At 31.6% G+C, this 14,961-nt stretch overlaps 1 long non-coding RNA gene across 1 annotated transcript; it reads left to right on the top strand.

The window, feature by feature from the left end:
* Positions 1 to 407: 407 nt before the first annotated feature.
* LOC139522895 (uncharacterized) lies at positions 408 to 6,152 on the top strand. Its single transcript, XR_011664510.1, has 5 exons — positions 408 to 479; positions 2,569 to 2,656; positions 4,313 to 4,421; positions 4,945 to 5,026; positions 6,085 to 6,152. It is a non-coding gene; the product is annotated as an uncharacterized lncRNA (long non-coding RNA).
* Positions 6,153 to 14,961: the final 8,809 nt, after the last annotated feature.

Genomic DNA, 14,961 nt, shown 5'->3' with positions numbered 1-14,961 from the left:
TTAAAATGTCTAGAAATGCTTTAATTTTTGAAAAATACCGTATGCAAGATTCAAAGACAAATCGTTTCGACAAACTTATTATTTCGTTTGATTATTCATTCTTATGATCATTACCGTTCTCTCTATTATTATTTATCTATATTCATTTAGATTTGTCTCTAGACATTTACAATGTGTTCATCACATTTAGCGAAGTTTTAAATTATTGTAACTCAGTTTTAATTACAACAAATTTCCCTACAATCGTTCATTGGAACATAGCAGTAGTGAAATTCCGGAAAATATAGTCAGAAACATTTCTCATTTTCTGTTTTCCTTCATAATACATTTGACTAATGTCAGGCTAATATTAGTTGCCAAGTGAAACTTCCTTAATTATCAGAGTTTTGTTGTTAAATTGTATTATATTTTCATTCATCCCTGTATATAAATGAGTTGATGCTTCATTGTTAAACATAAACTTCATTTTCACCTCAAAGGTAAGTCTTCACGTACAATATAAATAACATGTACCTAATGTCGGAAAATGTAGCCAGAACGAACAGAACATTTAACATTTTAACATTTTGTGTTTCTCAATTCCTATCTTGATCCGAATTTCTTGTTCATGGAGCGATTTAGAGTTTGAAAGACCACTTCAGATTTTATGCAATCTAATATATATTTCGCCTTTCAGGCTGACATATGTTTGACTTTGTTTCGCAATATACACAGTGTGTTCCGTCAAAAATCTGCCGTTTGAATGGTGTCAACTTGCAGTCAACTGAGATTTGTTCGGTATAAAATGTGCATACAAGCTATTTATTCAACTTAGCAATTCAATTACGAAGTAATAATAAAACCTTCATGTGATACTTTGAGAAATAAAGGGGTCAACATGTAAGTCGTTTAACTAAAAATTTAGTGGGTATTTTTAAGTTTCTATCCATTCAAATTAACTCATCATAGATACCAGTATTAAATTAATAACATTTTCTTTTATTTCAACAGACAAACACAGGCGGATTTTTGTAGAAACATTATGAAAATATTCTGTATATGTATATATATGCCCTTGATATGTACAACAGTTCTTTGAAAATAACAAGTTTTTAACAAAGTTCGAGGAATTTTCAGGTATCTTTATTCAATTTTAAAAATTGCAATGTTGAACTTATCATTAAAACTAGTTCAAATACGCTTCATACGTAGTCACACCAAATGCCATTTTCAAAAAGAGGGATCTATGTACATTTTCTTGTTATATCAGTTTGAATAATAAAAACTGTCCAAAATGCACTTTTTCCTGATGTGTCACAGTTTGACTTCGCGAAATAACATTTAACATTAGCAACGTCATAACATCCGTATCATATGCCGTTTAACAGTTCTGATTTTGTTGATGATATCTAATATAGTGGGGTTTTTTTAAAAGTTAATTTAAAAAAGAGGGGTTCATGTATTAGTTTTCTTGTTAAATCAGATAAAATCATATAAAACGGTTCAAAATTCACTTTTCCCCGATAGGTCACAATTTGACGTCGCAAAGATAGTATTATTCACCTATTGACTGGTTATGAGGGTAATAGCAGGTTTGTTGTCCCTGAGATACCAACGTTTGCTTGATGCGAACCCGAGGGCAATAGTTAGTATTAAAGGGACAACAAACTTGCTATTACCCTCATAACCAGTCATTAAGTGTTTTATTATACTGAACCAACCAATTTTCAAAATAGTCTACATACATCATCTGACAGAAAAGAAAAATGTCACATAAACATGCACCACAAGATGAAATTGTATAAGGTGTTTTTACAGTCTGCAATGTATTTGCAAATATTTAATTTTCTGTAATCAAGTCTAGAAATATTGGAATAAAATGTACATGCATATTTCAAATTCTACTAAACAAGCGAAAGTAATGTACACCAAAACAAAACAGTTGATGGAGACGTTGCCAAGCGGACAAATTCAAGCAGAGTAGTTAAAGACGTCATTATTGTCAAATGAAAAATAAATGTGAAAAAGTACGGGAAATATCATTATAAAACTATTATCCGGGGTAATAGTCGTTGAAACTATAAAATGGCAAATAGTCTGTGCAATGAACTAGCACAACTATGTCATGATTTTTAAATTGAAAAAACATACTGAGGTATAATAATTAACGTTATCAACGTCATAACCTCCCCTGTTTCTGTATCGTATGCCTTTCAACAGTTCTAATTTTACTTGATTGAATTTAGTTCCGTGTTAAAAACGTTAAAATTTTAAAAGAATGAAATGTTTGCGCCTTTAGAAAAGAGTGTTCTACATTGAAGTCATAGGGCCAGTCCTTGCCGACAAAATCATCATCATCATCATCATCATCATCATCATCATCATCATCATCATCATCATCATCATCATCATCATCATCATCATCATCATCATCATCATCATCATCATCATCATCATCATCATCATCATCATCATCATCATCATCATCATCATCATCATCATCATCATCATCATCATCATCATCATCATCATCAATTTTGTTGTGCTATCATGATCATTATTATCACCGTGGTATTTTTATTGTTTAAGGAATTACTGTGTTTTACTAAAGCGACCTGTACAGAAGACACCATGAAGAATCTGATGTTGGTTGTATTTATGCTGTTTTTAACAATAGGTAATATTGCAATATAATCTATTTGGTCAACTCTTTGGTTTGTATGCATATCCACATCGAATAACTGGTTCAACAATACGTAGCTGCACGCGATGTCTTTTAAAGAATGCACTCTGTATTGTGCATTGACTAAACAAACATTTCTAGTAGGCATAAACCTCGCCGCAATTTTGCGCCTGTCCCAAGACAGGATCCTCTGGCCTTTGTTAGTCTTGAATGATTTTTAATTTAAATTTCTTGTGTATAATTCGGAGTTTGGTATGAAGTCCATTATCCCTGAACTAGAATACATATTTTTTAAGGGGCCAGCTGAAGGACTCCGCCGGGTGCGGGAGTTTCCGCTACATTGAAGACCCATTGGTGGCCTTCGGCTGTTGTCTGCTCTATGGTCGGGTTGTTGTCACTTTGACACATTCCCCATTTCCTTTCTCAATTTTAAAAACTCTTTGTTTAATGCGCATTACTCACATATTAACGTACAGAATTACACTATAGTACCATATCACTGACACAAATAGTTTAATAAAACCCAGAATGCCCATGATCACTATGCCCTATCAACAAATAAGAAAAAGATCACTTATATTTTTGTTTAGAAGAAAATTAATTTATGATTGATACAAAAAAGACAATAATGCTGTACCAGCATAATTAGAAGAGAGAACTTCAAAAATATTTATTCAAAAATTAAAAGTACAACGAGGAAATATATAAAGATATATGATAATATGGAAAAGGAAGTCTGAATAAATCATTTTTTTGTTTTTGTTTAAAAATAACAACTACAGTTGTGTTACGTTGTGCAGGTGGGAAAATACGACAAGAACAGGAACTATTTTTCTGCATCTTATTCCCCACACGTTAAAGTTTATATATATTTTGGCAAACTCCCCGGCAGTTCCAGTTCCGATCCGCATACGGTCCCGAATACTACTCTACACTAATGGAGTAAAGGTAAATAGTTCCGGAACGGAAAAGATCACTGTCCGGAGTTTGATATTTTGCATTGTAAAGAGCGTTTTTCTCATTTCAGTAATTTTATTGGTTTGTAAATGGTATAAACGAGTTCGTGTAATAAAAGAAAGTCTTACATACATGCTAAAGAATTTTGTAGTGGCAGCGAGAGGTTACATGCATACTAATGGAAGGCCTTGATGATTGATGTCATGTGATCGTATTTCTTTCTCCTACATTGTATTCATGAAATGTCGATCTAACGTTCTTTAATTTGTTCAGGTTGTTAGTGACACAGTACATCACACGTGATTTGGTGTACATCTGTTGATCTTTTAATGTAAACGTAAACATATTTTAGTAAAGAATTATTCAAAATTAATATGTAAAAAAATTTGTTAGAGTTTCTGGTCGATGAAGGTTAATCTGGAAAAGTGCACTGGACTCACAAAATGTGTGAAAGGAGTTCTATAATGTCTCTCCTACCGGAACGTATGTCATGTCGAACCGCTAGAATTGACCTATTATTTTAAGTAGCGATAGACACAAAGATCTTAGATACAAGTACAGTCTTAAAAAAAACAAATTTTTACAAAAAACCTTTGGAAATAATTTAGAAAAGCTCACCAATTTACTGCAAGGGAAAACGAATTTCATGTTTTCTTTAAGAATAATGTCAAAGTTTTTTTTTTATCATTTTAGATAGTGTGTATTCTGATCATACTCAGAATTGTGCTTGTACAGCGCATTCTGACCCAGTTTGCTCCACAACTGGTCATACTTTCGGTAATTTATGTGTTCTCAATTGCAAGTTAGTATACTTTACAGAACGAACCATTCATCACTTACATAATATAAGATTGATAGCGTTACAAATCAAAAGAAAGATGATATGTTCATTCAATACACTGCTTATAAATTTCGATAAAATCAAAAAATAAACATGCGATACCTGAGAAATTTACAAATTAATAAAGTCTGGTCAAAGGATGTCTCATTATTGTTTATATCAACAACTAACCTCGCTATTGAGTGATTTCTTAAATTACAGGTGTGTTTTTACGCATGTTGCAGTATACACTCAATTTCAAAACCAATACCATTTCAATTGTAAAAACAATGTTTACTAGTATCATCTTCGTATTATTGTTGAAATGTAACGTATAATACTATTACTGAGACGAAAGGATTAGTCAAAGAAATTATTCAAATCTAAATATGTACCATATTTTACAAATCAAAAGCGTTTATTTCAAAACATATTTACAGGCATGTTAACAAGAACGAGACACACTTCAAGGTCAGTAGAACATATATTCTAATTGTTGTTTCAGCCATGGTATTTTAGCTTGTCACCGTGAATGTCCATGTTATTCTTAACAATATTGACATGACAGAACCACGAATTGGACAGAAGTGAGTTTTTCTGTATTGAAGCATATGTATAAAATAACAGATAAAAGGTAACAAACCCATTTGTTAAAAAAGGCGAAATATACCAAAGTGACGCTCAAAAGTTGAAAAAAAACGCCATTGATGAAAAAGGTAAAAGATCAACAGACCAACAACAGTACACAAAACACAATATAGAAAACTAAAGACTGAACAGCGCGAACCGCACCAAAAACCAGAGATGATCTCAATTGATCTGGACGGTTACGCAGATTCTGATCCACATGATGCATCCGTCTTGTTGCTCATGAAAGTACAAACTAGTGATAGTTCTAGTTCAGTAGGTCACATTCGTGGAAAAGGAGACGGAATTGGAATAATGACAATTGAAACATATCTGTCATCATCTGTGAAACAAATATTCCGTAACGGTCAATAAACCGATGACGGAGTCCGTACAATTAACGAAGGGGTTATTTCATTTTCACCGATTTATATCCTGGATTAATAACTTCCTTTCAAACATCAATCCTCTATCAGGCCAATCCTTGTTCATTCAGGAATCAAAATTCAAAATTATTGAGGGAAATACCTGAACAAATTATTTTTAAAGGAAAAGGTATGACAGCAGCCATCATTTTCAGATTTAGCAATATGAAAATCACGACTTTTTATGATTAATCAATTGTAGTAACATTCTGATTCTAGACATTTTTCTAATCTGAATAATTTCAGTAAAAAAGTATATGAATTTTGCCTATACATTCTGGCAATAAAATCAACATTTCAATCTAATAAATTTGGGATTGATTTTGTCATAATCAGGACTTAGGCATGTTTGCCAACAACACTTCTACATACATATCCTATATTGCTGCAACGAAAGAAGAAATAGACAAGAAACTATTATGTTGGCTTTACGAAACCAATGAAATGTTCTTTACATCACCCTTGTAAGGCATTGTGCACCTCCTTCTTAAATTTTGATAGATTATGATCGGAAAGTTTCTAATAACATGTGACGGATTTTGCAGATAGAGATGTCATCTCCTTAAAACTAATCTATCTTATTTTTATTTCAGCACTAAGTGAGATGGAAAATATATTTAATATACATTAAAACAACAAAGAATAAAACAAGATTTTGCATTATGATTGTTGATTATTATTGCGAGAAAAAAACCTCTCATCAATATGTGTTAGTGTGTGTGTGGTGGGTGGCTTTTATTCGAGATTTGTTATGTGTCCGAAAACTAGAAGCCATTTTCTGTTGACTTTTGTATCTTTTTTACTGGCCGGGTCAAACAAAAACAATTTGTATATGCTACTTTTTCTGATAGGCACGCGAGGTCAAGAAGCTATATCAAGTACTGGTCGGTTCATGAAGTGTCATAATGGTGTGTCCGGTGGGTGACATCACTTTATGTGGACATGTACCTTGTGACCTGACATGTTCAAACTCGGACTTTTACATTGCAGGGTTTATATTCAGATCCCTCTATCGTGTTATTGTCCTGAATCATCATTCCATTTGCTAAAGCACGATACACATATTTACAAACAGCAATTATACGTAGCCTATTTTTTCTGATGGAAACAGTAAGCAAGTTTGGGCTGATCAGGAATCAGTATATTCACCCTTTATTTACATTGTGATGTTTTAACCTCATATTTTATTTTTCACCAAATTATGCTGGGGAGTTACCATTAACAATAAAACGGTCTTTGCTGGGAGATAGGAGTTATCACAATTGCTTAAGATTATCAAGTATTAAACGCTCCAAATTCCAACATTCGCATTTCGACAATTATTGTCTCTTCAGTGATGTTCATCGCCAAAATATTTTAAGACAAACGTTGACAAACTGATCAAAAAAGGGAAACTATAGTATAGTCAAAACCGGACAATAAATCAAAGCATTTTATATATGAAGGAGATATTTTCCATGATTTGAAATTAAGGTAGGTAATGTGTCGAAATATTCGACGACATAATTTTCTTTTTCTCCCCTATTATCTATTTAAAAAAATCAAAAGATTGAACAGAGGGTATATACGAATATGAGTACTTCATCAAATCTGGTTAAAACCCCTCGTTTAGCTTGTCCGGATTAATGCAGAAATATGATTAGTTGCTTGCATATATATCTTATTTTCTCTTGATTTATTTAGTTAATTTAGATTAATTGTTTAGATGTCTACCATTCAAACAAAAACTGTAATAAAAGTAGCAGAAACTATATATATAAGAATGTGTCTAACGTCGATTCGGCTTAACTGCAGGCACCTTTGATTTTAAGACATCTAAATGTCACACTTTATAAAGTACGAAACACACCTCACCCGTAGAAACTGCCCAATGCGACGTTATTGACAATACGACGTCGACAATTGACAACTCCAATAATTCAGACGTTATGTTCCCGCGATAATCTCAACATTAGGCAAGTGAAGATAGTTGATATATAAGTCTTACAAATAACAAACGGAAAAAATCCAATAGCATCGAAATGTAATATATATTAAAATTCATTCTGGCCATGCTCGATCAAATTTAAGGTCTTTCTACTTTAAATTCAATTGACTATAATAAAAAAAACACATACACATTATAAAATTAAAATGGAAATGGGGAATGTGTCAAATTTAAAGAGACAACAACCCGACCATAGAACAGACAACAGCCGAAGCCCACCAATTGGTCTGCAATGAAGCGAGAAACTCCCTTGCCCGAGGCGTCCTTCATCTGTCCCGTAAACAAACATGTATACTAGTTCAGTGATAATGGACGCCATACTTAACTCCGGATTATACACAAGAAACTAAAATTAAAAATCATACAAACCTAACAAAGGCCAAGGGCTCCTGACTTGGGACAGGGGCAAAAACACACAAAAATACGCACAATAAAAACCAGTTTAAGAGAAGTCCGAATCCGATGGCAGAAAAGGTAACGAAAGAAACCAAACATAATGACAATAATACATAGATTAAAAAATTACTACTAGCAGTTACTGACATGGAAGCTCATAATCTCAATTAAACTAATTGAGAGATTACGTCTTTATCATATGAATATCAAGCGCAATCCTTCCCGTTAGGGGTTTAGTATTATACCATCATACAGTATATGAAAAGAATATAACCCGTGTCATGCCAACAACTGGCTTCAGAATTAATGTGTTTAATTCCAATGCAAAGATCCTATAAGTGAATCAATATTAAAGCCAAAATATGCAATCTTTTATGACCTCACAACTATATCCCTTCTTAATAAGTCTGTTTAAAGGTTTTGTTAGCTTTTGAGGTTAATATTGACATTTTTGTGCTTTGTAAAGAATATCACCATAAAAGATTGGGTGTAAAATACCTGAATATATAAGATGTCTGCATGTTGAGTTATATTTACGAAGTATGATTAGTTGCTCTCAGTTACATCGAACAAAGCAACCGCAACAGTTCAGAATTATATTCCAAGATTGAAAGATACAACCAACTGACAAGGTACATTGTTCTTTATGTAACCGTATTAAGAACGGTCTGGTGACTTTCTATCACGTGCCTTAAAAAATGGTGGGAAATTATCATAGAGACAATAACCCAATAGAACAAGTTAGCAAAACTAATCATAGACCTGAATGTCTCGATATAAGTATGCAATGCTGACATAACCCTTATACATGTATCAAAACAATGATAAACTCAAAAACTGTATATGCGACTCGGAGGTTCGATGATGCGGCTTAGTTGTGATGTTTACGCTGAAGTATAAATGTCGGAGCCGAAGTGTGATGGTCCTTTCACTGATAACAGTTACATTTATTATAATAATGAGATCTTAATTTTCTCACAAGTTCGTATATAAACACCAAACATTTAATATTTTCTCCAGCTGTAATAAAAACAACTCTGATCTATTGTATTCCTTTTGTTCACAGCTACCTTATACATCTTCGCTTATTTTGTTTCCTTCTGACTTACAACACGTATTTGTATTTCAAACAACTGCCACATTTATTTCAGTCAACAACATGGTCAATGCAATTCGTACTCCTTTTCAAGAAGAATAGATTGTGTATGTAGCGTCAATTTCTCGGACCGATTATATGAGGGATTGTGTTGGGTTTTATTTGTTGTTGTCTAAGCTATTTTCAAAGTGTAATGTACAATATAACGTTACAATGAGGACTGAAAAAATAATGACTGTCTTAAATCCAACTGGTTAACTCTCTATGTTTTAAATTAAAAAACCAAAAGCTATTCCTTACAAACAAATTGATTTGTACATATACATGAAAAACATAAAAAAAAATATGACTTGTGTAATCCATCGACCTCCAGACATGTTATTGAAATTATAGCGCAATTTGTCAAAATGAAAAATATTTATAATATTAAGAGTTCAAATTAAATTAGGGACGAAAGATACCTGAGTTATCTGACACCTGCTTACTGCAATATTAACCCTTATGTTGATGCAAATGTGCTGCAGGTCTGCCTCAAGTAATTAACCATGTCAATGAGTGTTTCCTACAAACCTCCATCAAACATTTATTTGCAAATTACCATACAAACCTTCATAAAACATATATATCTGAGGGTATAACTATAATGGAAAAAAAATATCAATTTGAAATTCATTGATGAAAACCGGCACTAATTTCTTCCATTTGATGTCAATCAGCTAAATTTAAGAAAACAAAAGTTTTCTTTTGAAATTAACCAGTATCTTTTTTTTTATCATTTTAAAAAGGTTGAACATTTAGAAATAGCAGCAAAATGTCAGATAAACACTCAATTCATTCATACGACGTGCCACAATAGTCGAATAGCGTCATAAGGTAATGCCACGTCACTGTATAAATCAGAACGTCACAGACAATTATTCACTTAAGAGGAAACCTTCGATGAATTTACCTTCTTTTCATCAATCTATTGCTTTTCTTTGTTCATTTTTTAATTGAATCTGCTGTGATGACTAAAACATTAGAAAATCATGACAACGTAAATATACATCTAACAATCTGCAAAAGTTACTTGTAGATTGGTTCTTTATTTATTTGTTAACTGGAGAGTTTTTTTACAAGCATTTAATAAAAATAAATCGTTTAACTATATTATTTTTATAAACACTACGTTTTAAGTACGACATGTAATGTGCGAAGAACATGTTTACCATGTATTTTAATATCTATTTTAGTATCCTATTTATCTTACACTTTGTTATTCAAAATATTGTATGTTTCCTTGATCCTGAATACAAATCAAGAATCTGTTTACTATACTGATCTTTCCACCTTTGCATCTCGTTTTTACTTAATGATTAATCTAATACATCTAGTGTTACATTGTATTCTTTTTTAAATTAATGTTTTTGTTATGTAACTTATGCTCGTGAAATCCCCAGTCACTCATTGCATTCTTTTACTTGCAATATGAATGTACATTTACTACGTCTTCCTTAAATATCGAATAGTGAATGTCTTTTGTAAGGACAATCAATGTCGATTGCATATTTTCTGTTTGTATGTCCATCATAACATCAATCATGTTGGCGTTTTGTGGTTAGACATTCAAATATGTGCAGAAAAAAAACAATTCATTATCTATGACAAAATACATTGTACACTACTACAAATTATCATGGACAACCAAACAAATGGATGTGATTTTTTATGACACAGCAATAAGGCAATAATATAACAAACTAGTTTGGTTCACTAAATGCGCCTTTCTTGATCGAAGTTCTTCCCCGAAGTGCTTTTGCCAAATATTGTAAATGCTTTTCTTATGTTTGCCACATCATATTTCCAATTTTAGGCCGGTTTCTGTACTAAATCTTCGTTAGACAAACACCACTTTACTTTATTGGCCTTCATTCCTATCCACGTTTAATTTTTTACTTCTAAACATGTAATGGGGGCGGGATCAATTATTATACATCAGACTGTACTGGTTATCAGAATATAGAATACACCAAGCGAGGTACTTCATATCTGAGATACATGCAATATATGCTTCGAATCTAGAATTCATTCATACATTTTTGTAATACTAGTATTCAAATCATTAGCCAATATGTGTTCCATAACGAACTATAGTCTACATATATTTTATATGTACAACTATGCGCAGGTATATTTTGTTTTAAATCTATACTACTTTCCTTTATGTTTTGTTTATACCGATCCTAATTATGTGGTTCTACATCTTACAAAGTCATTCACAATTATTTATTCAAAGAAATCCGCATTATGCAGTGCCAAGACTGTCTCGGACTTGCAGTAAGGTGAAAGTTTTTTGCTCCATATTTTTAAAGACTTCTCAGAACAAGACTTTAAGATGCAGAACAACAATAAAAGCTTTTTGTTGTGTCTTGTGTGTTATTATTTGTCTGTAAGTCTTTTTCTTTTTTAGCCATGGCGTTGTCTGTTTGTTTCGATTAATGAGTTTGAATGTCCCTCTGTTATCTTTCGCCCCTCTTGTACACTTAATATGTGTATTTACCAATACTAGAGGGGGTGTCATAATGTGTATACAACTTCCAGGTTCAAAAATTCTTCTGTCTGTCTGTCTGTTCGTTATTTAAATTGGGGTAAACAGAGATGGTCCCATCTCAATGATATCTAGTGATGCCTAAATAATTTAAACAAATACTGTATGCAAGATTCAAAGACAAATTCGTTTATTTATTCCTATTTTCATTACTATTCTCCTTATTATTTTGATTTGTCTACATACGTCTAGAATGTGTTTATGACATATATGGAAGATTAAAATTCACTGATATTTTCAGTTTTAATTTCGACGCATTACCATACAATCGTTCAGGGAATCCTGGTTATAGGAAAAGTCCAAACAATTTACATCCTAATGTTTTTCTTTGTAATCTGTTTCTTGTGTACCAATGAAATCACCTTTGACTTTTGTCAAGTAATTTGCATTGTCAATTAATTTCTCTTTTTTTTTAATATTTTATAAAACAGTTTCCTCATACATGTATATAAATTAAAGGATGTTTTATTGTTGAACATAAATATCACGAACATTTAAGGTAAGTCGACCTCGTAATATTTAAAGTTAATGTAACTCATGTCGGCAAATTTATGCAAAAGCAATAATATCCGAAATGTATTTATAAATAAAACAAAATTGAAACATTAAAAATTTTGAAAATAATTGCCTGACGCTTTTTGCAGTGGCATGTCGCCTCGATTTTTTCGCTTAACATTCATTTAATTATACGAGTGTTGATTTTGCTCTTTCATTATACGTATTTCCAAAATCATAATTTCTGGAGCATGATGCGATTTTACTTTTGAAAAGATCTGTTCGTATTTCAATATGTTTGTTATATATTTCGTCTGTACAGCTGAATTTACATATGTTTGATTTCAAGCTTTATTTTTGTGCATTTAACAAAGGTTCTCCTTCAAATTCCCGTCGGTAGAATATTTTATCAACATATGTGGGCTCTATTTCGATTGGTAGTTTGGATTTCACAATGGAAACTGTTTGAAAAAAGAGAAAAGACCACGATACCGATAAGCGACTTATTTGTATTTGTCAGTGGGTTCTTATTTGAGCACGAGAAAAAAGAATTATGAGATTTGAAATTTATCGATTGATAAGTGTTTGTTGAAAAAAAGAGAGACGAAAGATACCAAAGGGACAGTCAAACAAATTGACAAAGCCATGGCTAAAAATGAAAAAGACAAACAGAAAAACAATAGTACGCATGACACAACATTGAAAACAAAAGAATAAACAATACGAACCCCACCCAAAACTAGGGATGATCTCAGGTGCTCCGGAAGGGTAAGCAGATCCTGCTCCACATGTGGCACCCGTCGTGTTGCTTATGTGATTACAAATCCGGTAGATAGTCTAATTCGGTAGGTCACATTCATGAAAGGGAAGGGGATTGTAGTTACGACGTAAGGAACATATCCGATATCATTTGTGAAACGGTTATTTAATAACGGTCAACCAACTCGTGATTTACTTAAATTATTCACAAATACATTGTCCAGCATTGTGTTTTCGGGAATGCAATTAATTCAAGGGGGCGAAAAATAAATCCGGTTGACAAGATTAAGCAAAAAAAAACCAAACAAACCCGAGCGGTTTTATAAAAGATAGTTATCAAATTATACATTAATTTAGAAGGAATATGATAGCAATTCTGTTTATGTACTATTTAAAAAAAAAGTAAAATCTGAAACCAGAGATTAAAAAAGTGTACAAATGAAATTGAAATTGAGCACCTGAGATCACCCCTAGTTTTTGGTGGGGTTCGTGTTGTTTATTCTTTAGTTTTCTATGTTGTGTCATGTGTACTATTGTTTTTCTGTTCGTTTTTTTCATTTTTAGCCATGGCGTTGTCAGTTTGTTTTAGATTTATGAGTTTGACTGTCCCTTTGGTATCTTTCGTCCCTCTTTCAAATTAAATGTTTAATCCACCATTTTCTACATTTGAAAATGCCTGTACCAAGTCAGGAATATGACAGTTCTTGTCCATTCGTTTTTGATGCGTTTTGTTATTTGATTTTGCCATGTGATTATGGACTTTCCCAATTGATCTTCCTCTAAGTTCAGTATTTTTGTGATTTTACTTTTTGATAATGTTTGATCTTTGATATGACTGACAATTTGTACAACTATCAAATGTTTATACACGTGTTAAATTTACACAAGTCATATGATTTGTCAATTACCCATTACTGAAACATATGACAGGAGATTGGAAAGGTGTACAACGCATATAACCTTCATATCTTAGACAAATATATATAATTGACTGACTTTTTTTCCGATTTTCTTTTTATTTGAATTATTTAATCATGTGTGCATGCAGTCAGTCGTACTCATGAATATTATTTTTTTTAGTAATTTTATGATAATAATAAGTATTATTGCATAGCAATATAATATTTCCCACAGAAAGTAACCAAAAGTTAGCTTGCAATAAATCTTCAAAATCTTAGTTTAAACCATTTTTTACTTTCAAATATTACTGTGGATTCATTATTATTCGTTGGATACCAATTTTCGTGGATTTCGTGGGCACAGTCAAACCACGAAATTAAATATTCAACGAATGATAATTTTTCTATAGGTTTGTATGCAGACTTCAGCAAAACCACGAAATTAAATATCCACGAATATGCAAGTTTTTCTTAATCCACGAAAATTGGTATCCACGAAAATAAATGAATCCACAGTATATTGCTATACAATAAAAGGGTTATTGCATGAATATTGGGGAAAATATATTGCACGAGCTTGCGATACGATACTTCCTTGCGATACTCGGGACAATATTCTACAATATTCATGCAATAACCCTATAATATTATTCTGTGTTATTATATCATTTTTATTACTTCTTTTATCATTATTGATAGTAATATATTTTATTATTATTATTATTATTATAAATATTATTATTATTATTATAAATATTATTATTATTATAAATATTATTATTATTATAAATATTATTATTATTATAAATATTATTATTATTATAAATATTATTATTATTATAAATATTATTATTATTATAAATATTATTATTATTATAAATATTATTATTATTATTATTTTTTTTTCATTAGTAGTAGAAGTAGAGAGTAGTAGTAGTAGTAGTAGTAGTAGTAGTAGTAGTAGTAGTAGTAGTAGTAGTAGTAGTAGTAGTAGTAGTAGTAGTAGTAGTAGTATTTTCATGATTATTATTATTATTATCATTATTATTATTTGTTTTGTCATCAAAGGCTCTGACTTTTGTGTGTTTTTATTTAAAGAAATTAATTGTTTTACAAGATCGACCTAGAAGGCCGAAGTCACTATGACGAAATTGATGTTGATTGTCTTAATACTGTTCATAACTACAGGTAATATTTCTGAATAATATTTGTGGTGAACTCGTTTTAATGTATATTTACTTTGAATTACTC

This window comes from Mytilus edulis, chromosome 5 (genome assembly GCF_963676685.1).
Source record: "Mytilus edulis chromosome 5, xbMytEdul2.2, whole genome shotgun sequence".
NCBI classification, from domain to species: Eukaryota; Metazoa; Mollusca; class Bivalvia; order Mytilida; family Mytilidae; genus Mytilus; species Mytilus edulis.
This window is presented reverse-complemented; position numbering and strand designations above follow the sequence as displayed.